Below are 26,473 nucleotides of genomic sequence, written 5' to 3'. Positions count from 1 at the left end.
CTCACTGTTACTGAATCCCACACAGGGTTGTGTTACCATGTAACTCCTTGCATCACTTCTGTAAGGAATATTTTCTCTACCAACTTGTTCTCTTTTCTTCCTCATCAAAATTCTGCTAAAAACATAATGAATGTGGAACTCCTTCTCTTATTAACCTCAATAACTTGATTTAGGAATACTCATACTTATTTCAAATTCCTACTTTGTTCTTCATTCAAAATCACAGATTTCTAGAGTCAGAACAAACTTTAAAGATTATCCGTTCAACTGTGAAAGAGGAGGAAATTCAGGTCCAATGAAAAAATTTGCTCAAGGTCCCAGAACTTGCTCAAGGTGAAAGAGCTGGGACTAGTAACAAAGTCATCCCTGGGATTAATTTTTCATTTTCATTCATCACTGAGGAAATTGAAAAGGCAACATTTAATAATAACTAAAAGTTTATTCATTTTATATTTTTTAAAATAAGAAAGCAAATCATTGACACTTTCCACAAAGTATAAACATTTCTTTTCATTAAATTTCATGTCATTGTGCTTTCCTGGTGGCGCAGTGGTTAAGAACCCACCTGCCAATGCAGGGTACATGGGTTTGAGCCCTGGTCCGGGAAGATCCCACATGCCGCGGAGCAACTAAGCCCGTGCGCCACAACTATTGAGCCTGCGCTCTAGAGCCCACGAGCCACAACTACTGAGCCCACGTGCCACAACTACTGAAGCCTGTGCACCTGGAACCCATGCTCCGCAACAAGAGAAGCCACCGCACTGAGAAGCCCGCGCACAGCAACGAAGAGTAGCCCTTACTCGCTGCAGCTAGAGAAAGCCCACGCGCAGCAACAAAGACCCAACACAGCCAAAAATAAAAATAAATAAAAATTTTAAAAAATTATTAAAAAAAAAATTCACGTCGTTAAATTTGTTTCATTAAAATGATCAACAGCCATTCAACATTCAAAACAAATGCATCCACTGCCTTGCCAACCACCTTGAAAAAAAGGCAAAACAATATATGAGATCTAAGAAGGAATTCAGACCTATGAGAAAATTCATAAGATCATAATATTATCCTGGAAAGGTTTGATTAACTCACCATACCATATTCCAACAGACGACAGAACTTAGTAAAAAAAAAAACAAAAAAAAACCATTGTCTATGTTGTAGCTGCTTTTTACACCACCCCCTACTTCAACCTCTAAATGATTCACACCTTACACTGAGGGTGTATCCTATCTCAAGGAACTAGTGACAGTACAGCACATCACAAATTCAAAAACACTGTAAACGTTCCATGAAGTTTCTACCTGGACTACACAACATTTTCAACCTAGGTTTTTTCCATGAAATGCCACATTCAACTATGCTTGAAAACTGCAATCATATTATCCTAGATCTTCTTTAACTTAAAATACCATTAATGCATTATATGTCTCTATAAAGTAGCTAGGACCTTTCTACTAATAGGTCAAATCCTCCCAATACTTACTTTTCAAATTGTAATTTCAGAATAAGAACAATCTTTCTTAAATAACCTGAACTAAGAATTATGTAAGAATACATAAAATAATTAATGCACTTATTTTACACTTGAGGAGCTAAGCTGAAGAGATCCTTAAGGTTTCACATAAATAACTCTCAGACATCTGCTCTACTTCTCAATTCAACATTCCAGACATAAGATTACATTTCATCTAAAAGTCATCAGGCAGGAGGCAGCATTTCCAATTTGCCACGTTTTAATAATGAGTTTTGTCGATGGTCATAATTTGTGCCTATCAGGGATGAACAGTCACAAGTGAAAACTTTGAAGATATATGATTTTCAAGAAAAGGATCTCAGAAAACAGAATCATAAAAGTAACCTGGATTTCTAACTGAAATACAATTTATTCTTTTAATACACTCTTCCATTGTGAATATTTAGTTATGCCAGAGACATATCAACACTATTTCTCCCTAAGTATTTACAGCAACAGTCTCTCAAGGAGACAATCAGTTTGCAGTCCTAGATGGTTCTAATAAGATGTGTGAATAGTTTTATACCACTGCACTCAATTTTACAGTTCCTAAAAGTCTTTGGGGATATCATTCTCAATATATATTGTTTCCGGTTTTGTCCATTTCATTCTTCGGATCGATTTTCTTTGGTGAACTAAAGCATTCATTGCTTTTTACCAAACAGCACACATACAAAATTACAATTTTCTTCCATCTTGTGAACAGTATTGAGATATATCCCTTGTCATATCAACCTTGAGATGAAGATTCAATGTTTTCCTTTGAGGATCAAAGAAATAATTCAAGAGAAAAATAGTGAGCATATTATCACTTAAGACTTCTTATTAACAGTCTCATTGGTGCTTAGGCTCAAATTTGTCCAAATTTTAACATGAGATTACACTACATATGAATTTCAAGACTTCAAGTTATAGACAGAAGTTCTTATTACAGCAGCCAAAACCTAATCTGAATGCTTATTTTTATTTCTTTACACTACCCAAATCAAAGAACTTTTTGTTGGGCAACTGCAAACACTCAGCTGAGTCAATGAACATATTTCAGACAGCCGCTTCTTGTCTGTGAAACTAAAACTATTTCTGCTGAATGAAATGTAGGTTATACAGAGAGAAAAATTAGGATTCCCCCACCCCCAAAAAAAGCCTCCACTTAGCACAGCTGGAGGATGAAACAGCAAATGAAATATATATATGTAAATCTCATTTAACCAGAAAGCAACTAACCGATATTCCTTGATTGACCACATGGGCCGGGAGGGGGGAACCTTTTAGAAAAAAGCTTTTAGAAAAAGTCAGGAATTATATAAACAAGCTAACATCAGCTTAAAAAACAAAAACACACAAACAAAAAACAACCTTCCAGAATGTCTTAGGCAGGAGGTGGAGAGGTTGTTGGTGTTGGTATTGGTAATGGGCAATTCACTGGATGTCTGTACCACCTACTTCTTCAAACCTCCCACCTCTTCTACATACTATAAATATTTAAAACTGTGAAATAGGGCTTCCCTGGTGGCGCAGTGGTTAAGAATCCGCCTGTCAATGCAGGGGACACGGGTTCGAGCCCTGGTCCGGGAAGATCCCACATGCGGTGGAGCAACTAAGCCTGTGTGCCACAACTACTGAGCCTGTGCTCTAGAGCCCGGGAGCCACAACTACTGAGCCTGCATACTGCAACTACTGAAGCCCGTGCACCTAGAGCCCGTGCTCCTCAACAAGAGAAGCCACTGCAATAAGAAGCCTGCGCACCGCAACAAAGAGTAGCCCCCACTCACTGCAACTAGAGAAAGCCTGTGCGCAGCAAAGAAGACCCAACGCAGCCAAAAATAAATAAATAAAATAAATAAATTTTTTTAAAAAGTAATTTTAAAAAAAACTGTGAAATAAGTGTTAATCATTAGAGTGATGACACCAAGCTCATCTTCCCATTAAAATATAAGCTTCACTTACTATTAATAAGAAATTCAGTTGTGTACTAACATTTCTACAATGTATTTACAAATATTAAAACTTTTCTAGCTAACTTTCAATGAGTAAGAAAAATTAACCAAAACATTCTTTTCTAAACAACTGTTCCAGTTTATCCTGTAAATTTTATTCTAGGAAACTGGGACACTGATTTCATTCACTATACACCAAAATTACTATTTGGTGGGAAATATCTCTTCCTATTTATTCTAAATTGATATAAAATATATCACTGACCCAAATTTTGTCAATTGACGTTTTTCTCTAAATTATCAGAAAAGAGCATTTTTCTCAAATGCTGTGATTGAGAAATAGCTAAGTCTAACATATAACACCTTTATCAAACTCAAATTCAGGGGTACTGACATACATACAATTATGTGTATATGAATATGCATGAATATCATCCTAATTTGGATCCATTTAATAATTCCTAAGAAAGGAGTCTATGACAAATCAAATAAGGAATAAAAAGTTCATCTGTTCTCCATTTCATGGTTCATGAGTCAGAGCAAGGGAGTAGGAAAGGCTTGGACTTGGCAGCCAGATAGGCCTGGCTATGAATTTTTACCACTACCAGTTGTCTAATTTAAGGGCCTCTCTGTTCACTCATCTATAAAAGTAGGCTAGTAGCTACTTCACAGGATGGTAAGAATGGAAACAGATAGTACAGAAAATCCCTTTTAGAATGCCTCACATATGCTGCCTTAAATATTTACTTGTAAAAAAAAGCATGACAGGATGTATTTTCTCTTTTTTTCAAGCCCTTTGGCACCCCCTCACCCCAAGAGATGCTTATGTAACTTCTAAGTGATCATCTCCATTTCCAAACTAATCTGTATCAGTAGATTTATTCAGAGTCATGCTTTAAGCCTTCCATTCTCTGAATCCGAACTCTGTGGGACTTCACAGTCTAGTCCCGGAATTTAATTCCTCAGATAGGCATTCCACATCTTTTTTTTGTGCCCTCCCTGCCTCACCCCAACTCTCACCAAAATCTGGCCCCAAACTTCCACTGCCTTTCTCTATATCCAATACCTCAGGAGGTGTATTCAAGGCCCAGCTTCCTGCGTTTGAGTACTTCCTTGCCTCTTTTTATTTGCCCAGGGATCCCTTATTTAAAATGCCCCTTTCTCTCTTCCTCTCCCTGCAGGTGGAAATAACAGCCCCTTCCTCCAAATTTCTTAGTTCCCTACAGCATGAGCCATAAACTTCCTTGTGACCCTCTTCTGTTATTGGCTTGAATGATTATTTTAAATCTGTTACTCTTAGCCTCTTTATCGTTTTACCTCCACTACAGATACATCCACAGCATCATCATCATCAGTAGCCTCTTAACTACAGACAGTGAGTCTTACACAGAGTCCCCCATTGAAAATGATAGGCTTAAATCCTGTAAGATAAACTTGTCCAGGTTCATCCTCCTCATAACTGTAAACTCTAAATGGAGGAGGGGGATGAGGAAGGGTGGGTATCCCTATGGGTCTCTGAAGTCCCCAGAAAAATGTAAAGGGAGAAACAGGAGAACGCAACCCCATCGCAATTTCACCATCCTTACTAAGTACAAAGGGTAAAAGAGCCAGAACCTCTCAACGAAAACTGTCTTTGAAATTATTTAAATGCAAATAATTTTACACAGACCCACCAAAAAAATCTCTGGCACATTTTTTAAAGTTTGAAGGAAAAAGAAACAATCCTTGAGTAAGCTCCAGTAAGAGCAGAAGAAAGGCTGTCTTGATGAGCTTTAATCTCGAGAGAACAGCTGACTGGATGATTCCATTCAGTGAAAAATCAGACTCACTCACTCTTGCCCTGGCACTGAGATCTAGACATTCTCTGACTCGAGAGTTCCAGGGCACGGACTTCCCTAGGTCCAGAGAGGTCCTTCACAGTGGACAGGGTACTAACTGACGAACACAAATCCTGTGTTTACAGGGCAGCTTGAAACTCACAGAAAGTAACACTGCCATCTACCCGGTGTAAGGGCTAAGTAACAGAAATTACTATAAATGGTTGAAAACAGCAGCCAAGATTCTCCTAAGCTCAAAACAGACCTTAACCAAAGAGCAATGATGCCATCATTCAAACAAGACACCGTGCTTGGCTAGCACAGGGAAAGGGAGTGAAGTATCCACCAGCAAAGCACAAAAGAAATGTACAGAATCTGAGGAAGATTTTGTGGGGGAAACAGTTTGGCACAGACACAGAACAATACCATATTTAGTGAAATTTAACAACATTCCGGTGCCCGGGTGAGCTTCCTAGGAGTCCCAATCCCTCAAAACAATTATCAGTATTAAAGTGCTGCTGCTCTGCTTTCTGTTCTATTGCTTTTATTAAAAAAAAAAAAGAATCAGTGATTTATTATTCAGATTTAATACAACCTAGTCAGCCTTTCAGAAATGTAGATTTTGCAACTAAGATAATGAATGGAAATTAACTTCAGGAAAACAGATTCATTCCTCACTTCTTTTTCCTCAAAATTACAGACCCGGGCTTCCCTGGTAGCGCAGTGGTTGAGAGTCCGCCTGCCGATGCAGGGGACACGGGTTCGTGCCCCGGTCCGGGAAGATCCCACACGCCGCGGAGCGGCTGGGCCCATGAGCCATGGCCGCTGAGCCTGTGCGTCCGGAGCCTGCGCTCCGCAACGGGAGAGGCCACAACAGTGAGAGGCCCACGTACCGCAAAAAAAAAAAAAAAAAAATTACAGACCCATTTGAACATTTCACTGTTTTCTTATCCAGATACAAACTCCCACACAAAATGAATATTGCTATTCTAGCAACACCTAAATTTGAATGAAGTTATTCAGAACTATTTTAAAAAGATGTTTTTTAGTAATACAGATAAATCTGTATTTCGTATAATTACATGAGTAATTACATAAAGCTCAACTTTGACCTTACTGTTGTATGTATTACTAACTTTGCCGTATAAAAAATATAAACCGAGAGTAAAAATTAAATGTGCAGTTCAAAATTTATTAATTTAGCATTTAAAAATTCCTCTTCCAAGTTAAGGCCATTCAGTGGAAAATCTGTAATAAATGCATTTCCTAGTTTCTACCAAAAGAAAATTTTGTATCACTTGTTTATATACATTTATAAATTTTCTACTGTATTTAAACATGATCCAACTTATTAACACAATGGTGTATTTTTAATATTTGCTGCAACTTAGTCATTAGAGAATATATGGTTCTTTTTCAAAAGACATTAAACTAAAATACTAAATGACTAGGTTTTCAGATGCACTTTCAAGTCTGTCTAAATTAAAATACTAAGTGAATTAGTATTACAAAAGAAACTTTTAACTGATAAGTTAAAATATTAATGTGAACACTTAATAGGTCAAGCCTTTTACATTAACCAAAGTCACAATATAAAGGCAGTTAGAGTGAGCATAAAAGGATGTTTCTCTCCTTGTATTCCTGAGGAACAAACATTAATCTGTTCTTCTAGAGATAGGATGGTATAAACTGCTTCTTTCAGAACAGAACATCTGGCGTAATATGGTTTTGTAGAGTTCTGTGAAGGAAGCGGTTAGGAGGGGTGAATTATCACAGGTAGCCTGGCTTCTGGGTCCTCATGGCAGGATTGCACAGTAAATCTCCAGTGTTTCGTGTGTACTGAGGCTGGAGGTGAGGTTGGAGGTTAACGACTGGTCTTTCACTGAGTATTTTAACATTAAAAAACAAAAAAAAAACCTAAAAAGATTTTTAAAATCCCATTTAGAATTAAGTTAATGTTATTAAAAATAGATCCTCATTTTAAAAGTTTTCTCCCTTTTTCAGTTTTTTTTTTAGTTACAAAACTTTTCGCTTGCCTTACTCTCCTTAGCCTAAAATTTGCCTGACTTACGTGGGATTTTTCACAAAGCAGATCCATAATATCATGACAAGATTAGATTATTCTGTGTCCCTTAATGAAAGAAAGAGCCTCCTTAATCTTGGTTAATGCTCAAATAGACAGCTCTCTGGCCAGGACCCTCAGGGAGTGATTGGGCAGTGTTTACAATTTACAGAAAGTTAAGACAGTTTGTGTCCCTTGCCCTGTGTAGTCTGCTCTCTGGCTTCTTTGGCCCCCGATCCAGAGTTCAGCGGTACTCACAAAATGAATTCTGGACAAGTAACAGGTTCAGGAAACACTAGTCATGTGCAAATCCGAAGAGTCAGATAAACTCCTTGAAAGGGGTTATAGCACAGATGTATCTTAGAGTGAGAGTCCCTGCAACAGCTATGCGAAGGCAGCGAGCGAAGGAGTTCAGGTCTCACTCGCCATTTACCTTGGGTTGAGGAGTTCCTAGCAGAGAAACCACAGGAGAAAGGAACGGGCAACTTGCCTCTAGCACCAGATAAAGACAGACCCATTGACTTCAAGGATCCACAACAGTTAAAACCGAAACTTAAAACCAACACTGACTCAAAGATGGTAGCTGGCATGTGAAAGGAGACGTGGAGTTAGATGGTACAGCAAGTAGCAAAGGGAGGACGCACTGCCCCACTCACAGCTGAGGGGCTGGGTGGGGGAGGAGGAGGAAGAGGCCAGGACTCAAGGTTATGCGCTGAACAATGCCTGGGCTGCCTGGTGAAAGAAATTGGGAAGCTAAAGGAATTCATTATCCTTTCTCAAAGAAAGATAAATCTATTCTTTCTCCAGAGCAAATCAAAGCTAAATAACATGAAGGGAAGTTCGATGTATGCCCCACTTGCTACGGTTATGAGACACAATAACTGGCAGGTTGCTGTGACATAGCCCGGTAAGGTAGATGGATTCAGGCTTTGGTAGTGGTGCCCAGACATCCCATGAGAAACTGTATTTCATTTCAATTGAAGATAAAATACAAAAAGGTTGGAGTCAAAAGGATTCTTCCAGATCACTGTTCTACCACTCTCATTTTGCAAAATCCCAGAGTGAAGCTCAAGAAGAAATGACTACTTATGGTTTACAAAGCTACCCACAGGCAGAACTGTTTAGAGTATGCATGATTTCTGCCCACTGCTTTTAGGGTAATTATTATTGCTGAGCTGGGAAAAGGCATTTCTGTCCTTACTACATTTACATCTTTCCTTTCTTCATTCAATAAACATCAATTGATTAATAAGTACTAGGCACTAGACCTGAACCTGGAAGACTCCCCTGGAAAACCTCAGAAAATGAATGTGGTAGATAGTGGTACCAAGTTTGACAATAGGCAAAACACTGAAGTCAGTCAACTAAAATCACAGACCACCAAGTACAAAGTACCAAGTTAGGAGGAACTGTGATATGGAAATTGGAATGGATTGTGCAAGTATAATCAGATACCAAAAGAACCAATAGCTGAGAAAAACAGAAGTAGGTGAAGGACAGAAAAGGGAAAAGAGTGGCAAATAGAAGTTGTCATTTACTCGAGCTTTTGGGACTTGTGCAACACAGAACAAAACACAGGTTGCAAACAGTCCTCTGTGGGTCACTCTTTCTCCATCTCAATTCAAATTAAGGAAAAAAGAAATCAGTAAAAGATGTGTACAAAAAAGAAAAAAAAAAAAAAAGAGTCCGCCTGCCGATGCAGGGGACATGGGTTTGTGCCCCGGTCCGGGAAGATCCCACATGCCACGGAGTGGCTGGGCCCGTGAGCCATGGCCGCTGAGCCTGCGTGTCCGTGCTCCGCAATGGGAGAGGCCACAACAGTGAGAGGCCCGCGTTATCACAAAAAAAAAAAAAAAAAAAAAAAAAAAAAATGTGTACATTTCTCTGCCCAAACTATCTGTAGAAGGCAGGAATAGCTGACAACTTCCATTTAACATGAGAACATTACATTATTATGATGTAGTTTTCCTGGGAGAAAACACTTAGCTAGCAAACATACCCAGCTATTTCAGGATGTCTGGACTTAACTGGGTTTGAGAAAAGGTGTGAGTGACAACTGGAAAACTAAGAAATACAGCAGCTGCTGCAAAGGATAAAACTAATTTTAAAAAGGTCATCAGGATTATTGCTAAAATGGTGTTACAGGCAACTTACAAAATTAATTTTTTTTAAATCTAGTCATTTTAAAGAACTATATAAGAGATACAGAATGAGAACACTTATACTCAGCTAGAGGGAGGATTAAGATGTAACAAGTTCTATGTAAATCCATTTGCCATGATCCTACAGAGTTTCAGGTTGGATTGACCTAGCATTTCTACCCATGAACATACATCCTAGAGAAATAGTATGTGCATAAAGAGGCATGAATAGGACTCTCAAGACTTTTTCCTTTGCAGTTTTATCTCCCATAACAAAACTGGAGACAATCTAAATAGCCAACAAAAGAAAGTGGATAAATAAATTGTGGTATTTTCATACAATGAAATCATAAATGAATTACTGTGATCATAAATGAATTACAGGTATAAGCAAGGATGAATCTCTCAAACACGCTGAGTGGCAAAATAGGTGTTGCAAAAGAAAACATATAGTATATTATTTATATAAAATTCAAAAACAAGCAAAACAACGTAGGGGATACATAAAACGTGGGAAAAAACTATAAAGGAAAACATGGAATTAATAAACTCAACCCTCAGGATAGTGGTGGTAGTTAAAGAGAGGTGATGGAATCTGGGCCAGGCATAGCTCTATTTCCTAAGTTAGTGGTAGGTACTCAGTTATTCATGTTAATGTTATTCTTTGTATCTTATTCACATGTTATAAATACTCCTTGTATATATAGCATTTTCTAAAGACTATGGGGTTACTTCTATTTCTAAAAAGCTCTCAGAAATAACACTATATTTAACAAACTATTTTAAAGGTACATTTTAAGTATCTGCAAGTAACAAGTACCTAGCACACACTCAGGACTTTATAAAATTATCTCTTTTAATTCACAAAGCAACTCTCTGAGGTAAACATTTTCATTTTTAGTTCACATAGGAGGAAACTGAGATGTCTGTTACGTAGATTGCCCAACATTACATAGTTAGCAGCAGTAGAATTCAAACCATATTCAACTCTGAAAACCATGGTGCGTCCGTAGGTAGGACTATCTAAAATACAACAGCACAGATAAATTTCCAACATAAACACATAACTGACTTGTTATTACTGAAGTTTACTATTTTAATTCATCTTAGCATTTATAATGCATCCCTAGATCATATTCTAATATTGACAGTTTGTATTAACTTTATGTCACAGTACCTCATTATTACTTCATAATCACAATTTACTGTTAAACTCTATAAATTCTAAAACTGGCAACAGATGTAAGTATGTTTATGGAAATTCTCAATTTGGCTGTACTTCTTTTCATAACTTGAATTTCTCTAAGACTGGAAGTTTAAGGAAAGTTAGCTGCTGGTAGGCTGAAACACAGCATTCTCATTTCACTGCCCTCCCATCAGGGGACTCACTCGCAAGCAAGCAAACAGGCTTGCCAAGTGAGAAATTACTCACTTCCACCCTCTTTTTCCTCATCTTTCTTCCAATAATACTTCAAAACCTAATTTTAAACTCATGCAGGAAACCTGATTAATACCACCTGCTTTTCTCTACTCCATTAACTCTGGGCCTCTTCGGCACACATACAACACAATTCACTTATATAATTATTTGTCAGCCTTGTACTTCGGTGTTGTTTTCATCTGCATGTGTGTCCAGCCTGCAAGAGCCACTGAAAAGTGTTTACAAGTTTATTTCTTCTGAGCTATGCCCTAACTCATTCTTCTTTGCCCAAAGCACCATCAACTGTGCTCCATAAACAGTAGTCACTTAATAAATGCTGATTGACTTACTACAGCGGAACAATTCGCCTCTGGTATTTCTCAATGTCCCAGTGACTCCTCCACATCTACAAACATGCTGGAGATGATACCAGGTACCGTTAGAGGCTTGGGGTCTTCCTGAGGGTGCCTGGGACAAGAAAAACACAGAGAGAGACCAAAGACAGTCAGGAGAAACACAGAGAGAGGGAACATGGAAATAAACAGAGGACAGAACAGAGTGAGAGGAGTCAAAGAGTCAGGAGTTACGAGAGACACTCAGAGACAGGGAAGAGGTCAGCAATCCAAACTTGGGTTTTAGGTTGGAAACCACATTTTTGGTAATATTGACTCCTATAATAGGTACATTCATGTTAACTAAATTTATGATATAACTGACCACTTCAAAGTTATTTCTAAGGTTTTTCTGAGCTTGTAACTTTATCTATTAAAATTCATCTTTATGTGGTAGCATCTTTGGAGACCTACACACAGATACAAACATGATTCTCATATTAACCCAGCTGTAAATAAGGAAATATTTTTCTAATTCTTCAGTTTAGAAACTGGTTACTTCAGAGAGGTAATGTGACTTGCCCAAGGTCACAAGCAAGAATATGATAATTGGGGCCCCAAATCTTCTGATTCCAAACTCCAGTGCTTTTTCTGATGTCCTATGTTCTCTATTAGAAATGAATCATATATAAATCCAAATTGTTTTTATAAAATAAAGTTCAAACTACACATTCAAGATAAAACTTTCTATCTGTTCAGACAATGAACAGCTGAGGTTACTCACTAGGATACTTTACTTCAGAGCTTCATTTATTTTAAAAAATCTATCAGAAAAAAAATAAAGCAGAATAAAACTATATCAGAATGACAGAAAATTTCAAACAGAAAGGAAATTACACAAACAGGCACTTGACAAAATTTTAACATTTTTAAAAAAGGAGCTAGAGTTAGTTCATTGCTTTTGCAACTGTAATTTCAAAGTTTTGGTGATTCAACAAATTTCAGCTGAAAGATCAAAAGCTCCACATTTCAATGAGTTCTTACATCTAGTAAACCTGTCTCAAACATGTTCTCTCATAATGTCGTACCTAAAGTCTATACTGCAATTCTATTTCAGGGTACTACATATAGTAGCAATGATTTAATGCACCACTCTTTGTAACCATTAGTATTTTCTCTTGAGGAATTCAGATGCTCTCTTAAGTAATCATGCCCTTTTAGAAGCAATCAATTGTAATCAATTTTCTGTAATTGTCAGAAAAGCTCCTTTGATATACGTGTAATAAGCATGTGAGTGGATTTCACAGCAAGACAATAAGACCACAAAGAAATTTCTATTCAATTGTGTATCAATATTTTCCCATGTTCAGCAATCTTTTAAATTGTCAAATCAGGCCTAAAGTATAGTACTGTTCTGCCCTCTAGCGACTGGCTAGGTTCTGTTAACTACATGTGTTTTTTAATAGCTTTTTGAGCAATACTTAGGGTTTTTTTAAAAATACATATGACAGTGCTTTTTTATAACTGAATAGTGAACAAAGGGAACTGGTCAAATTTAAGATACGGCTTGTGGGGCCTCCCTGGTGGCGCAAGTGGTTGAGAGTCCGCCTGCCGATGCAGGGGATACGGGTTCGTGCCCCGGTCTGGAAGGATCCCATATGCCGCGGAGCGGCTGGGCCCGTGAGCCATGGCCGCTGAGCCTGCGCGTCCGGAGCCTGCGCGTCCGGAGCCTGTGCTCCGCAACGGGGGAGGCCACAACAGTGAGAGGCCCGCATACCGCAAAAAAAAAAAAAAAAAAGATACGGCTTGTGGTATGAACACAATGCAGGAAAGATAACACAATTTCTTCTCATAAGGATGGTACACCTAAGTATTACAAACAAAAAAAATTTATATCATTTATTCCAATCTTTATTCATATTTTTATGCAATTTATTTGGAAAGGCCAAAGAATTACATTCAGTTTCTTTGCTAAAAACTTTACAAATTTCACAACTGTAAATCCCAAATTGGTTTAATTATATTATTTTGGAGTCTGAGGTATCAAGGCAAGTGGTACTACATATACCACGCATAGATGAACAATTTTCTAATAATTAAAACAGAGCCAAAATATGCTTAATACAAAACTATCCTGAACATTATTTACCTTTAACTGTTTCAAGTGGCACTTTAGGATTTTTCTGAACCTCAGTGTTGTCTTTAAAAAATTGTCACTTTATATGTGGAAACATTAATCAAGGATGCCAGTTAAGACACAATTATTACACAGAGATTCACCATAGTATTTTGACGAAGGGTACTTCTTTCCCTCTTAGTTTCTCTTGCCGTAAACTTCTTGTAAGAAACCAATGCATTTCTAGAACAGCATTTCTACACTCACTAATCCTAAGCATACTACTTCTGTATCTACACACTTATGTTAAAAACAAAATTACATTTGTACACATGAATGTAAAAGGATACCTGAACATGTGAGGATACCCACAGGCAGTATGGTGGTGTGGTTAAGAGCACAAACCCTACAGCCAGACTGCCAGAGCTTGCAGCTCTGCCCCTATTAGCAGTATGACCTAGGGAAGATTACTTAGTTGCTCTGTGTTTCAGTTTCCTCAGGTACAAAATGGGAGTAAAGAGAGACACCTACCAATAGTAATGTTTTATATCTTCATAAGTATTTGGGTTATACAGGTACATATATGAGATTATCAAAATCCAGAAAATATATATTTAAGATTTGTGTATTTCACGGAATGTAAATTTTACATCAAAAAAAATACTTATACATAAATACTGAGCTACAATCAATAATATACATGCTGAAGTAATTAGGGGATTTGCAGTGATGTCTTTTAAATGCATCAAAAAGAAATTGAACTGATGATGGATGCACAGATTATAGGTATGTAATAAAATAAGTATAGTAAAATGTTAATGGTTAAATCTAGGTGGTGAGTATGAACATATGCTATATGTTTGAAGTTTCAAAATAAAACATTGAGGGGGAAATACATCTATCTTTCAAATAGTTGATGTGAAGATTAAATAAATAAGGGAATTAAATATACAGAAGAGAGCCTGACAATCAACAGTAGAGAATGGCGATATGTTTAAGCAAATGAAACTATTCATCCCTAGTTGGAAGGAAAAGGTAAGAAAGTAATAAGGCATTGGGCTCCAATTGGGCTCTACTGGACCAAGTAGTTGCCATCAAGGTTGTTAAAGCTCAAATTTCAAATATTTACATCATTAACCTGCATGGGCCATGTAGAGAACATGGTCTTTGAAAGTCAGAAAGAGCTGATTTGAATCCTGGCTCTGTCTTCAATTACTCAAGAAGCTCAGACAATTTATTTAAATGTTCTGAGCCTCAGTTCTCTCATATATATAATATAAGAGTAATGATACCTACATCTAAGAGTCATTGTGAAGATAAGAAAAAAAAATAAGCACACACACACATACAGAAATTAGCACATGAAATGAAAATAATAACTACTGCAGTTCTTTAAAGTGATAATCATTATTACTACTTAGGGTGAATCTTTTATACCCTTACAACTATTGTCTGCAGATGGAAACAAAAGTGGCTATGTATCTGATTCTAACCTAGAAATTTCATATGCAGGTGGCCCTACTAATCCCAAGAGCTTTCTACAGGATCTTTATTAAAACAGTAGGCCTTTCTAAAAGTACCAGTGTACTTAGAGTAAAAGAAGAACTGGCAATGACAGGGAATTCACTTATCCCTCTGTAATGTCAATTATAATAAATGTAAGTCCTACGGGTGAGGCATTTAGGAAGTATGTTTGCTGATGATATTTTAAAGAAGTCACACTTGGTGTATCTGAGGAAATAATATTAGCATCTGGATAAGATCTGATTTGAAACAGTCTTAGGTAACACATTTAAAGAAAAGAATATTAAAAGTATATTTATCGAAGATGAGTTCTATGCTCCCAGGGAGTGGCTTTGAGTCATTATAGATTACTCCACGAAGACAGTGGCTCAACAGTTTCAGCTAAAAATAGAATCAAGAAAGTGGAAATGAAAGGGGGAATATTGAAAACATATATACAACTTGGCTTCTTCCCTGACTACTCTACAAAAACTGCTTCTCCAAATGTAAATCAAAACCACAATATCAGAATGGCTATCAACAAAAAGTCTACAAATAACAAATGTTGGCGAGGATATAGACAAAAAGGAACCCTGGTACACTGTTAGTGGGAGTGCAAATTGGTGCAGCCACTACAGAAAACAGTATGAACGTTCCTCAAAAGACTAAAAATAGAACTACCATATGACCCAGCAATTCCACTCCTGAGTATACATCCCAAGAAAATAAAAACACTAATTCAAAAAGATATCTGCACCCCAATGTTCATAGCAGCATTATTTATAATAGCCAAGATATGAAAGCAACCTAAGTGTCCATCAACAGATGAAGGAATAAAGAAGATGTGGTATATATGTGTGTGTATATATATATATGTGTACACACACACACACACATTGGAATACTATTCAGCCATAAAAAAGAATGAAATTCTGCCATTTGTAACAACATGGATGGACCTAGAGAGTATTATGCTTAGTGAAATAAGTCAGACAGAGAAAGATAAATATTGTATATTATCACTTCTATGTGAAATTTAAAAAATAAAACAAATGAGTATAAATGAATATGACAAAACAGAAACATAATTACAAATACAGAGAACAAACTAGTGGTTACCACTGGTGAGAGGGAAAGGGGGAGGCGGGGCAAGGTAAGGGTAGGGGATTAAGAGGTACAAATATTATGTATAAAATAAACAAGCTACAAGAATATATTGTACAGCACAGGGAATATAGCTAATATTTTAAGATAAATTCGAATGGAGTATAATGTATAAAATACTGAATCACTATGTTGTACAATATAATGTTGTAAATCAACTATACTTCAATAAAATGAATTAATTATTTTAAAAACTGCTTTCTCCAAAGGACCCATGGATCACCTAACCCAAACACCTTTTAATTTTTTTAAAAGATTTTTTTGGGGGATGTGGGCCATTTTTTTTAAAGTCTTTATTGAATTTGTTACAATACTGCTTCTGTTTTATGTTTTGGTTTTTTGGCCACATGGCATGTGGGATCTTAGCTCCCCGACCAGGGATCGAACCTGCACCCCCTGCACTGGAAAGCAAAGTCTTAACCTCTGGACCACCAGGGAAGTCTCCCCAAACACCTTTTTTAAGCATTAATTGTCTCTACTTTTCTTGAAAACTCTCCCATCTTCCTTAGCACTATATTGCTCTTCCCACCAAAGACCTGACTGTTCTTCTTTCCTTTAGACGTCTCTTAACAAGTAGGTAGGTGTTTTCAGAGGTTCTGTCTTAGCCATATTTTCTACTTTCACCAATTTTCAAAGTTTCAGCTCCATCCCTCTCCTAAGCTATACCCATCTTCAACTGGAATCTCTTCCAAACTCACATCAAATTCATAAACGCATCCTATAAATAATCAGATGGATACTCTCTGCATTTCAAATCCAATCCATCCCAAACTTCACCTTCCCCTCCCATAAATCAGTTTCTACTACTATCTCTCTATATCTGGTAGTAGGATTATCTAAACATCTACACTTAAATTAAAAACCTACCTCTGACTTCCTTTTCAACACACCTCCACCACTTCCTTCCCTCTTATGATTCCTTCTACATCCCCAACACAAGTTCAATCTGCTGCTAAATTCTACACATTAGTAGTTTGGTTCAAGCGATAAGACAGGATTTGTATTCTTTGAGAAACAGAGTGAAAGCTAAATTTACAATCACTAAAAACACACAGAAACAGACACACACAGGCTAAATAGTAGTAGGCATCAGACATTTGAGAAAATCATTGAAGGAATCCTTAAAAGTGAGTATCCATTAATTTTTGCCTTGCAAACTGGGAGAAGATTTATTTGATTTTGTGAGTTGGATACCTCAATCCAAAATATTTTAAGATACATCCAGACAGGGTATAACCTTCATAATGTCTCCCACGATGGTCCTATTTACAACTCTCAAATCCTATTAGAAAAACAAATTTCTTCTTACCTAGGATATGTATGCTAAAGCCCCCCAAACCAAACTTTCCAATGCCTACCTCTTTTCCCTTCCAATCCATCCCATTTATATTGTCTACTCAAAAATTTTCAGTGGTTTATCTGCCTTTAAGAAAAAAAAAGTAAACTCACTGTGACTTTTAAGACCCTCTTACATCTAGCTTGCGACCAAAATTTCCCATTTTACCCTCACAAACATCCCATCCAAATGGCAAAAGGAGTCTACAGGCATTCCTCGAAGATATTGTGGATTTGGATCCAGTCCACCTGAATACAGCAAATATCAACATAATAAAGCAAGTTGCACAAATTTTTTGGTTTCCCAGTGAATATAAAAGTATGTTTACACTATACTGTAGTCTATTAAGTGTGCAACAGCATTACGCCTAAAATAATGTACATGCCTTAATATTTTTTATGGCTAAAAAATGCTAACCATCATCTGAGCCTTCAACAAGTCATAAACTTTTTGTAATAATAACATCAAAGATCACTGACCACAGATCATTATGATGAATATAATAATAATGGAAAAGTTTGAAATATTGCAAGAATTACAAAAATGTGACAAAGAGACACAAAGTGGGCAAATGCTGTTGGAAAAAAATGATGCTGATAAACTTACTCGACATAGGGTTGTCTCACCTTCAATCTGTAAAATATGCAATATCTGAAAAGCACAATAAAATGAGGTATGCCTGTATTCGCCTTCTCCAGACTTCTGTATTTACTCCTCTGTGTAGTCTTCCCTGATATTCCTACCTGGGATTTTAGATCTTCCTCAGAACTCTTAATGAGGTTTATTTATCTACCTTTATTCTACTTAATTAGTTTGCCTTCTATTATCACATCGTGACCTTGACAGTGTCCAACACTTTGCACATAGTAAACATTTATCAGATAAACAAATAGAGGAGCAGAAAGTATATTACATTATCTTTTTTTTTTTTTTTTTGCGGTATGCGGGCCTCTCACTGTTGTGGCCTCTCCCGTCGCGGAGCACAGACGCGCAGGCTCAGTGGCCATGGCTCACGGGCCCCACCACTCTGCGGCATGTGGGATCTTCCCGGACCAGGGCACGAACCCGTGTCCCCTGCATCAGCAGGCGGACTCTCAACCACTGCGCCACCAGGGAAGCCCTACTCTATCTTTAAATAAAACATTTTTCCAATGAGATTACTATAGGCAGTTCAGGTTCTAAAAAGGAACACAAGAGCTGGAGAAAGAGTGCCAACACTCCTCACTCTTATAGGTGGGCCAGAAAGGTTTAGAATTTCAATATACAATACACTAATAATTGAAAAAATATATAACTAAAGTCTATAAAATCCATAGTTGTTATGGTTAGAAAGTTCACATATTTGACTAGGAAAAGGCAAAATTGCTATAAAAAGATCACAAACACCTAATACATACGTGCTAACTTACAGAGCAGCTTTTTGAAGGAACCAAGGTATTTTCATAGATGGTCCTAAATTATCTTCAAAACCAGTTTAGATACACTAGAGATATTCAAAATTAATAAATAAAAGTTACTAGGGACAAAGGACAAAGGTGTACTGCTTCGTGCTCATGTGCATGAAAATTATTAGAAAGAAAAATACTTTCTTCTCTTGAATCAATTCATTGTGAAATGCTAAGCCAATGACCTAAAATGAAGGGAAATTTTGCTTTTCTAGTTATGGAATAACAGACTAAGGTCATGAGTTCACAGCTGTTTAAAATTTTTTAAATTTTTTATAGTTATCAGGTTGAGATAATCAATTTACAAAAATAGCTCTCATACTTTAAAATTCATTAAGAATTTATAATATAGCTCCTTGTTTTGTTAAAATAATTATAGTCTTTGAAGAAAATTGTGTAATTATAAAAATGTACTATTATGCTTAAATAATTTACTTGTTGTTTGAAGTGATAATTTTGTTAATACCAACAGTATGAGGTGATAATATTCCTGAAATAACTATAATCCACTGAATGATAGATGACTTATGTCCTAATACTTTCATATATTTGAGCTTTGATTACGCTTTAATAAAATTGCAAAGTTAAATTGGGCAAAGTATAATTAAACTCAAACATCTATTATTATGATTGTATAGAAAATATTTTAAGATATCTAACAATATAAAGAATAAATGTTATTCTTTCCTAATGGCTTAAAGCAAGCCAATCCTGTATTCTATAGACTTTTAATATAAGATGTGCAGTATAATGACATTTCCCTTGTTTTGAATAGAGACAATAACATGCTTGAAATTCCATTTCAAGGAACAGTTAAAGCAGTAAAAAAAAAGTCAAAGGGCACTTTTGACCCACTGTCATTGTGAGTACAAACGTTTTCTTAGCAACCCTGCCAATGTGCTTAGTTGCAGTGTACCCTGCAGCACTTTTAATCCTCTTAAGAACCTTACATGGTCAGTATTCACCCCATTTCACAGATGAAGTTAAGTAACTTTCTCACAGCCCAATCAGTAAACAACTGAGTTAGATGTAGTCTTGTGTAGAGTCCATCTGCCTCCACAGCCTATGCTTCTGAGATCAAATTACAGCTGAAAAAAATGATCCATTTAAATGTGTCTTCTATAAGGAAATCTTTAAGTTTCTACCTATTCATAGGAATCTCCAGGACGCAATAGTGATCATTATGCAGTTGACAATCTAGAGGTAAGAATAAGAATGTTTATAAGAATTAGGAAGTAAAAGTTCTAAAATATTTTTCACAGGCACATTATAAACTCTAATGTATGGAATAGTTTATAATAATAGAAGTAATCGTTAAAAATTCTATGTCTTTGATGATTAGGTAAAATTTCATAAAAAAGAGACATAACTGGGACACCTTTACCATCAACAAGATAGATTTATCTTATGTTCTCTAAAAAGTGAAACTATCAGTGAATAATAAGGAAAAGCAACACCCATTATGTTAGGAAAAACTAAACCTTCGAACTTGAAAACTATCATTCCTTTAAGTATTCATTTCACCAAATGAACTGAAAGATGAACTGTATGCGTCATCAAATGGCAGGACAAAATGACTGCTATAGGAGGAGGTTTGGGATTTAAACAGGGGATTGACAGTGACTGCTGATTTCAAACTTTTCTCTATCTTCTCTTTATATAATACACCCATTTGATGACATGGCAACTCTAACAAAGCTGAAAACATAGCAGATATTCAAAAACAATATTAAGGGCATGGTTCAGTTTCAATTTGTGCCCATCTGGGTGCTGCCTGGATAGACAGATGGACATATACTCCTCTGCACATGGATACATCTCACATTCTGTAGGTTTCACTCTCTCTAATCTTCTAATTAGTGTGGCAAAACTAAGAATGCTTTTGGGCTTCCCTGGTGGCGCAGTGGTTGAGAGTCCGCCTGCCGATGCAGGGGACACGGGTTCATGCCCCGGTCTAGGAAGATCCCACATGCCGCAGAGCGGCTGGGCCCATGAGCCATGGCCGCTGAGCCTGCGCCTCTGGAGCCTGTGCTCCACAACGGGAGAGGCCACAGCAGCGAGAGGCCCGCGTACCGCAAAAAAAAACAAACAAAAACAAAAACTAAGAATGCTTGCTGTTCACCACATAAATGGTATCTTCTTATTATTTAAGCCTTATTCAGAAGCCAGTTCCTCCCCATCTAGCTGGCTCTTTCAAGAAACCTGTACACTGTATGTGCCTATGATAACTCAACACCTTAAAACATTACATTCCTGAAGAGGAATACTTCGGCCTCAAAGAGATGCTTGGTAATAAATGACTTTACAATAAAAGTTAAGGAAACACTGAAATAATTAGATACCTCATCTACTTTTTAAGAACAGTAATATAACCATGGCAGAGGCAGAACAAATTAAGCAAATTATAAAAGTCTATAAAACCAAAACACAGTGCTCTTCCCTAACATCTTTATAGATCAATTTGAATATGGAAATATCCTAAAAATAGTACCCCTAAGAAGAAAACATCTAAATGTGGACTTTAGTCAACCTTTCGGTTACGTATTAACTGAATCCAGGTACCATATAGCATCTCTTTAGGCCCAGCCTGAACCAGTCTGCCTTGCTTAAATCTCAGAACCTTAACAGTCACTCCACTCACAGGGCCACTGATGGAGTGTTAGGGAAGTTCTTGGCAGAAGGCTCACAACTCTTAATAAACCCCTGCTGACTCAATGTACACTACAAATGAGCCAACAGCTACCCAGAAATTTTTTGCTTCTCATTTTAAGTTCTTTTTTTCTTTTTTAATTTTTAAAATAAATTTATGTATTCATTTATTTTTGGCTGCATTGGATCTTCTTTGCTGCGCGCGGGCTTTCTCTAGTTGCGGTGAGCAGGAGCTAATCTTTGTTGCGGTGAGCAGGCTTCTCATTGCACTGGCATCTCTTGCTGCGGAGCACAGGCTCTGGGCACACGGGCTTCAGTAGTTGTGTCGTGCGGGCTCAGTAGTTGTGGCACACAGGCTCTAGAGTGCAGGCTCAGTAGTTGTGGCATACCAGCTTAGTTGCTCTGCAGCATGTGGGATCTTCCCAGACCGGGGCTCAAACCCGTGTCCCCTGCACTGGCAGGCAGATTCTTAACCACTGTGCCACCAGGTAAGTCCTTTATTTTAAGTTCTTAAGCTTACTAACATTTATTGATTATAGGACTAACTGCAACTTAAAGGCACAGAAAGATGTATTTTTAAGGAACACTCCCCTCCCTGAACTCAGATTGGGAAGAACAACTACCTCCAGGTAGACCTGGGGATGTTTATTAACATAAAAGTCAATGGAATACATGATTAATAAATGTGAACTCCTGTATTACCAATTCACCAAATGTTCACTAAACAAGTTCCACATGCCAGACACTGTTTCTACATTTGGAGTATATAGCCATCAACAAACTAGACTCTCTAATGTAAACTTAAGTCTCTTGGCTTCTTCAAGAGGTTACCTGAAAAAAATTACATGTATATACTCGTATACATTTATACTTATCTGTGTATGTACAGAATATCCAGTAAATGCAGTACATATTTTACATTAAAATGTATGGAAATTCTGACTGAAATGTTATGAGAAATTTTACCCCATTTGATCCATTTCTTTTCCTGGAGAAACACAATTCTCTGTAATAGAGATCAGAGGGAATATGGACTTCAGTATAAAAATAATTTATCCATCACCTTTATGTCTGACTTTATTTGTACTGTCCTTAACTAGTAAATTCAATATCAGTAGACTGATCCTACTGTCTACAGAAGAAATACATTGCTAAAGCTTATCATATACAAGGCTTGAGTTTCAGTCATTCTGTAAATAGCTTTAGAGGGAAACCGAAATCAAAAGCAGATAAGGAGATTGGTTCAAGACAGCGGACTAGAAGGACCGCTATCATTTCATCTTGCAAGAGCACCAGAATCACGACTAAATGCTGAAGAGTCATCAACAGGAAGACACTGGAACTCACCAAAAAAGATACCCCACATCCAAAGACAAAGGACAAGCCACAATGAGACGGTAGAAGGGGCACAATCACAATAAAATCAAATCCCATAACGGCTGGGTGGATGACTCAAAAACTGCAGAACACTTATACCACAGAAGTCCACCCACTGGAGTGACAGTTCTGAGTCCCACATCAGGCTTCCCAAATGCGGGTCCGGGAACGGGAGAAGGAATTCCTAGAGAATCAGACTTTGAAGGCTAGTGGGATTTGACTGCAGGACTTTGACAGGACTGGGGGAAACAGAGACTCTACTCTTGGAGGGCACACACAAAGTAGTGTGCACATCAGGACCCAGAGGAAGGAGCAGTGACCCCATAGGAGACTGAACCAGGCCTACCTGCTAGTGTTGGAGGGTCTCCTGCAGAGGCGGGGGATGGCCGTGGCTCACTGTGGGGACAAGGACACTGGCAGAAGTTCCGGGAAATACTCCTTGGCATGAGCCCTCCCAGAGTCTGCCATTAGGCCCACCAAAGAGCCTGCAGCATCCTGTGCTGGGTTGCCTCAGGCCAAACAACCAACAGGGAGGGAACCCAGCCACACCCATCAGCAGACAAGCAGATTAAAGCTTTACTGAGCTCAGCCCACCAGAGCAACACCCAACTCTACCCACCATCAGTCCCTCCCATCAGAAAGCTTGCAAAAGGCTCTTAAATAGCCTCATCCACCAGAGGGCAGACAGTAAAACCAAGAAGAACTACAGTCCTGCAGCCTGTGGAAAGAAAACCACAGTCACAGAAAGACAGATAAAATGAAAAGGCAGACAGCTATGTAACAGATGAAGGAGCAAGATAAAACCCAGGAAAAAAATTAAATGAAGTGGAGATAGGCAACCTTCCAGAAAAAGAACTCACAATAATAATAGTGAAGATGATCCAGGACTTCAGAAAGAAAATGGAGGCAAAGATCAAAAGATGCAAGAAATGTTTAACAAACACCTAGGAGAATTAAAGAACAAACATCTAGAAGAATTAAAGAACAAATAAACAGAGATGAACAATACAATAACTAAAATGAAAAATACACTAGAAGGATTCAATAGCAGAATAACTGAGGCATAAGAATGGATAACTGACCTTGAGGACAGAATGGTGGAATTCACTGGTATGGAACAATATTAAGAGACCTCTGGGACAATATTAAATGCAACTACATTCGCATTATAGGGGTACCAGAAGGAGAAGAGAGAAAGGACCCGAGAAAATATTTGAAGAGATTATAGTCAAAAACTTCCCTAACATGGGAAAGGAAATAGCCACCCAAATCCAGGAAGTGCCGAGTCCCAGGCAGGATAAACCCAAGGAGAAACACACCGAGAAACATAGTAATCAAACTAACAAAAATTAAAGACAAAGAAAAATTATTAAAAGCAACAAGGGAAAAATAACAAATAACATGCAAGGGAACTCCCATAAGGTTAACAGCTGATTTCTCAGCAGAATCTCTACAAGCCAGAAGGGAGTGGCACAATATATTTAAAGTGATGAAAGGGAAGAACCTAAAACCAAGACTACTCTACCTAGCAAGGATCTCATTCAGATTCAACAGAGAAATCAAAAGCTTTACAGAGAAGTAAAAGCTAAGTGAATTCAGCATCACCAAACCAGCTCTACAATAAATGCTAAAGGAACTTCTCTAAGTGGGAAACACAAGAGAAGGAAAGGACCTACAAAAGCAAACTCAAAACACTTAAGAAAATGGTAATAGGAACACACATATGGATAATTACTTTAAATGTAAATGGATTAAATGCTCCATCCAAAAGACACAGACTGGCGGAATGGATACAAAAATAAGACCCATATATATATGTTGTCTACAAGAGACCCACTTCAGACCTAGGGACACACACAGACTGAAAGTAAGGGGATGCAAAAAGATATTCCATGCAAATGGAAATCAAAAGGATGCTGGAGTAGCAATACTCGTATCAGATGAAATAGACTTTAAAATAAAGAATGTTACAAGAGACAAGGAAGGACACTACATAATGATTAAGGGACCAATCCAAGAAGAAGATATAACAGTTATAAATATATATGTACCCAACATAGGAGCACCTAAAAACATAAGACAAATGCTAACAGCTATAAAAGAGGAAATTGACAGTAACACAGTAATAGTGGGGGACTTTAACACCTCACTTACACCAGTGGACAGATCAGCCAGACAGAAAATTAATAAGGAAACAAAAGCTTTAAATGACACAACAGACCAGATAGATTTAATTGATATTTATAGGACATTCCATCCAAAAACAGCAGATTACACTTTCTTCTCAAGTACACACGGAACATTCTCCAGGATAGGTCATATCTTGGATAACAACCCAAGCCTCAGTAAATTTAAGAAAATTGAAATCATATCAAGCATCTTTTCCAACCACAATATATAAGATTAGAAATAAATTACAGGGAAAAACACATAAAAAACACAAACACATGGAGGCTAAACAATACATTACTAAATAACCAAGAGACCACTGAAGAAATCAAAGAGGAAATCAAAAAATACCTAGAGACAAATGACAACGAAAACATGATGATCCAAAACCTATGGGATACGGCAAAACCAGTTCTAAGAAGGAAGTTTATAGCAATACAATACTACCTCAAGAAACAAGAAAAATCTAAAATAACAATGTAACGTTACACCTAAAGGAACTAAGGAAAGAAGAACCAACAAAACCCAGAGTTAGCAGAAGGAAAGAAATCATAAAGATCAGAGCAGAAATAAATGAAATAGAAACAAAGAAAACAACAGCAAAGATCAATAAAACTAAAAGCCAGTTCTCTGAGAAGACAAACAAAATTGATAAACCTTTAGCCAGACTCATAAAGAAAGGAGGGAGAGAACTCAAGTCAACAAAATTAGAAATGAAAAAGGAGAAGTTACAATGGACACAGCAGAAATACAGAGCATCATAAGAGACTACTATAAGCAACTCTTTGCCAATAAAATGGATAACCTGGAAGAAATGGACAAAGTTTTAGAAAAGTATAACCTTCCAAGATTGAACCAGGAAGAAACAGAAAATATGAACAGACCAATCACAAGTAATGAAATTGAAATTGTGATTAAAAATCTTCCAACAAACAAAAGTCCAGGACCAGAAGGCTTCACAGGAGAACTCTATCAAACATTTAGAGAAGAGCTAACACCCAACCTCTCAAACTCTTCCAAAAATTGCAGAGGAAGGAACACTCCCCAACTCATTCTACAAGGTCACTGTCACCCTGATACCAAAACCAAAGATACTACAATAAAAGAAAATTACACACCAATATCACTGATGAATATAGATGCAAAAATCCTCAACAAAATACTAGCAAACAATATCCAACAACACATTAAAAGGATCATACACCATGATCAAGTGGGATTTATCACAGGGATGCAAGGATTTTTCAATATATGCAAATCAATCAATGTGATACACCATAGTAACAAATTGAAGAAAAACCATATGATCACCTCAATAGATGCAGAAAAAGCTTTTGACAAAATTCAACATCCATTCATGATAAAAACTCTCCAGAAAATGGCCATAGAGGGAAACTACCTCAGCATAATAAAGGTCATATATGACAAACCCACAGCAAACATCATTCTCAATGGTGAAAAACTGAAAGCATTTCCTCTAAGATCAGGAACAAGA

General features: G+C 37.2%; 1 protein-coding gene across 15 annotated transcripts in view; it reads right to left on the bottom strand.

Moving 5' to 3' along the window:
* The window catches only part of BBX (BBX high mobility group box domain containing), a 296,320-nt gene that overhangs the window by 134,341 nt on the left and 135,506 nt on the right, over window positions 1–26,473 (bottom strand). For 2 of the 15 annotated variants that reach the window (XM_060098751.1, XM_060098757.1), the window contains one exon: window positions 11,238–11,355. The exons of the other annotated variants lie outside the window; for them this stretch is intronic. The gene's annotated coding sequence lies outside the window, so the exon portion shown is untranslated. The remainder of the gene's footprint in view (window positions 1–11,237; window positions 11,356–26,473) is intronic. 15 annotated transcript variants of the gene reach the window in all.

Source organism: Mesoplodon densirostris, chromosome 5, assembly GCF_025265405.1.
Source record: "Mesoplodon densirostris isolate mMesDen1 chromosome 5, mMesDen1 primary haplotype, whole genome shotgun sequence".
In the NCBI taxonomy this organism is placed as follows: Eukaryota; Metazoa; Chordata; class Mammalia; order Artiodactyla; family Ziphiidae; genus Mesoplodon; species Mesoplodon densirostris.
This window is presented reverse-complemented; position numbering and strand designations above follow the sequence as displayed.